Source organism: Capra hircus (assembly GCF_001704415.2).
Source record: "Capra hircus breed San Clemente chromosome X unlocalized genomic scaffold, ASM170441v1, whole genome shotgun sequence".
Classification (NCBI taxonomy): Eukaryota; Metazoa; Chordata; class Mammalia; order Artiodactyla; family Bovidae; genus Capra; species Capra hircus.
In genome coordinates this window covers 55,802,693-55,806,864 of record NW_017189516.1, presented here as the reverse complement: position 1 = coordinate 55,806,864, position 4,172 = coordinate 55,802,693, and the positions used below count along the sequence as shown (strand labels likewise).

At 39.2% G+C, this 4,172-nt stretch overlaps 1 pseudogene; it reads right to left on the bottom strand.

Moving 5' to 3' along the window:
- Positions 1-456: 456 nt before the first annotated feature.
- LOC102190497 lies at positions 457-1,757 on the bottom strand (annotated as a pseudogene).
- Between the last annotated feature and the right edge of the window lie 2,415 nt (positions 1,758-4,172).

Genomic DNA, 4,172 nt, shown 5'->3' with positions numbered 1-4,172 from the left:
CTTTCATGCACTGGAGAAAGCAATGGCAATCCACTCCAGTGTTCTTGCCTGGAGAATCCCAGGGACGGGGGAGCCTGGTGGGCTGCCGTCTATGGGGTCGCACAGAGTCGGACACAACTGAAGTGACTTAGCAGCAGCAGCAGCAGCAAACCTGTACTAGGCACTACGTGTGTGTGTGTGTAGCTTATGTATATTCCATATATGTGATAATATACAGTATATATATGTATATATATATATCCTTACAATTCCTCAGCCAAAAATATTAATGTATCATTTTTTTAAAAAACTGAGGTAGAGTTAATTTACAATGTGGTGTTAGTTTCAAGTGTACAGCAAAGTGATTCAGTTATACATACATACATATATATACATATATATTCTCTTTCAGATCCTTTTCCACTAAAGTTATTATATTTTTTCTTACTGCCTCTTTGATCAGGTCCTTATTCAAAATCAGCTGTCCAAAATGATTTGACCTTTACGGGATAAACAAATTGAAGTTTGCGCAGCAGCCTTCTCTTCCTCTATGGTGGGTTTCTTTCCTGTGGGCTTCTTTTTAGCTGCTGCCTTCTTGGTCCTTGCAGCTTTTTTACCCACCAGTCTTCATCTCCTTAATGCCAACAACCTTCTTTCTTGTGTTTCCCACTACAGGCTTCTTGCCTCAAACCCTCTTCTCATCTGATTTAGCTTCTAGTGCTGCTGCTGTCCTATTCATCCAAATTTTGTGGTTCTTGGCATGATTTTTGCATATGGGGTTAGCTTCAACATGATTGTCAGGTTTTTCAGTGGATTCTTCTTTAGGACTCGGTGATGAATCTTATTGCATGTTGTTTGAAGGGCTCTTTAGATCTCTAGCTTTTCAAGATCCTGCTAAGGTCTGTATTGAGCATCTTGTGCATGGGGGAGGTTGTGGTGACTCTTGAGGGAGGCTGCTTTATGTCAAGTGCCATACAGCTCATCCAACTTGCAGAAAGCATTTCCCGTCCAAATGCAGAAACATCCCACATGACTACCAGGAGCAAGTTTCAAAATGTTCAGTTTGCTTACATTAAGCAGAGTAACTCCAGGGATGTTTCTGAAGGCCTTGATGATACCACCATCCTCATTATCAGTGATGGAAGGTCCCATGTGCTGGATACGGTTTTTCATATAACCTTCGGCAGCTTTCATTCTATGAGAGGCATAGAGCTTTTTTTATATCATTTCAGACCTTAAGTCTCTTGAGACACAAAACAGCCTCCATGGTCTTCTTGTAGCCTTCAACCACCAAAGAAAGTTCAGGAGCTTCCTCTAGATGATAACCTTTAGCCATGACTAGCATTGATAAGACAATCGCTGCCAGTGCAGAGCAGGTGGCATACCACTTCTGTGCTGTATTCACTCTGAGGTGCCAACATCACCAGGTCTTGGTTGGCACAAACATGCAACCCCCACAACACTTATTCCCAAAAGCACCCTGGCCAGAATGGTGAGTCCCGCTACCTTGAACCCTGGGAATTTGAGCCACAGATGTGCCAGGACCCCAAGAGTCAGCACTGATTTGATGACCTGATAATTCACAGACAGCATAGGGCTGTCTGTTATTTTTGCACACGTTGGTGTGGACAAAGTTAACAATATCTGGTCGAATGGGAGCCTTGAACACAGCAGGCAAAAGGACATTTTTGCCAGATGACCCCCCACCCCTTTTCAGAGTACACTGATATCCATGGATGAGCACACGCCATGGTGAGGAGAGGAGAAGGCCACACTCCTCTCAGTCTGGTGGCTCCCACAGGAAAAGCAGGTTATCATAACATATTGAGTACCGTTCCAGGTGCTAAAACCCTAGGTCCTTGTTGTTTACCTATTTTATTTGTAGTGCTGTGTATCTGTTACTCCCAAACTCCATATTTATCCCTCCTCCTCTTCCCCCTTGGTAACCATAAGTTTGTTTTTGAAGTCTATGAGTCTGTTACTATTTTGCATGTAAGTTCATTTGTATCATTTTCTTAGATTCCACACATAAGTGATATATGATATTTATCTTTGTCTTTATATTTATCTTACTTCACTTAGTATAATAATCTCTAGGTCCATCCATGTTGTTGCAAATGGCATTATTTCATTCTTTTTTTTTTTAACTAATGCATCATTCTTGATAACTCTCTTCTTTTGATGCTTCTCCTATCTTATACCTCACAAAGGATTCATCAGAAAGTATGATCAGCCTGGTCTTCATAATATACCTGGAATCTGACCACACATCACTGCATTTACTGCCTCCACTCCAGTCTTATCTGCTATCTTCTCTCACCTGGTTTGTCTTCCTGCTTCCACTCTTGCCTCACAAAGGTCTATTCTCAGTTAAGCTCCAGAGTGCTACTTTGAAGACATAAGCTAGGTGATGTCACTTGAAAATCTTCTAGTGGCTTCCATCTCACTACCAAATCGGTACTTCTATGATTTCATCTCTTGCTCTTCTCTAGGCCTCACTGAAAAGAATGTGAAACATTCTGCTTTGAATTTTAAAAGTAAATGGAAGTATAGATTGGTTGTTATCTTCTGTCTGGTTCCTTTATTTCAGCATTGTAGTAATTAAGAAATGGCTGTATTGTCTCAGAATTAGACAAACAGACTAATGGAACAGAAGGTAGTATCTGGAATTGTGCCCACATACACAAAGGAGAGATGAAAAGATACATGGAAAGATGAAGAGATGAAAGCTACATGAAAAGAGAGGACCTAGAATCAGCCCACTTAAACAAGAGTTGGCATGAAAGATAAGTGAGCAAATAATCCACCTATTCAATAACTAATAGTAGAATAGTTATCCCTATAGAAAGAAATGAATTTGTATCCCCATTTTATATCATAAATAAAATCAGATAGATCAAAGACATAAAGGCAAACAGAAAACTAAAACAAAGAAGAAAACATAAGAGAAAGATGTTACAGCCTTGGCAGTGGGGAGGATATTTTAACAATAACGAATGCACAACCAAAGGAAACATATGCTAATCACATTGAAATTAAGAATTCCAGTTTAGTAAATAGACCATAAAATAAAAAGACAATCCATAAATAGGGAGAATATATTAGCAGTATATATGACTAGCAAACGATTAATATCTAGAATGCACAGAAATTTTGGTAAAAACTAAGGGAGCAATGAACAGAAAATTTCGGATAATAGTTAGCTCTGGAGGTGTGATGGGATACAAAGGGATTGGGCAGGGGCACTTGGGGAACTTCAGAGGTTTGGGTAATATTTTCTTTCTTAGGAAGGGTTGGAGGGCATGTGAATTATTTCAATATTACTTAAACTGTATATATTATATATTCTTTTATGTCTATGATATATTTCATAAAAATATAGCACCCATGAGTAAAAACAGTTCTTCTATAACTGTGTGTTATAATATGGTCATCTCTAGATACATTTGGCTATTTAAAATCAAATTACTTCAAATGAAATAAGATTAAACATTTCATGCCTCAGCCATACTGCCACATTTCAAATGCTTAATAATCATACATGGCTGCTAGCTACCATATCGGAAAGTATAGCATACTGGGCAACGCTGTTCTAGAACATTCTTGTCTCCTTAGAGTTAGACACTGCTTTTATCCATTTTAATACAAAGAGGCAATTCATTGCTTTTCTGCAAAAAATGAAAAGGTCTCCATAATTCTTTCAATAACAGCAGTAGGAGAGGAAGCAAAGATTTACTTCCTATGGATTTTGTTTCTCCTCTTGATTGAAGGAAATTCCATGAACAAATTTGTCAGACTTCATACTTCAGTTCACTTAACTCATCAAATGCCAGCATGAGCCTGATTATTTCTTCTGCTTCAGGAAGTCAAAGACTGTTTCCATGTAGTTTCTTGTGCCATTAGGGTTGTGAGCAGATTTCATCTGCCAAAAAATTTCATTGTGTGATTTCCAAAGTTAGGTATCCTCTGGGGTGGAGTTCATAAGAGGACAGTGTGTTCTAGAATGAGAAAGGAGATCTCTTCCTTCTTCCTGTCTACTCTGTAGGTCCTCTCCAAAGCATGTGTTGGTAATCTGAGTGGCTGAGACTCTGATACTTCAGTGTGCGTTTCACCCTGTGTGTTAGAGGGTCAAATATACAGGTGTATTTCTCTGTCTTGCCTCCATGGAGGATAATCTGGCTTTGGGCTCTGGC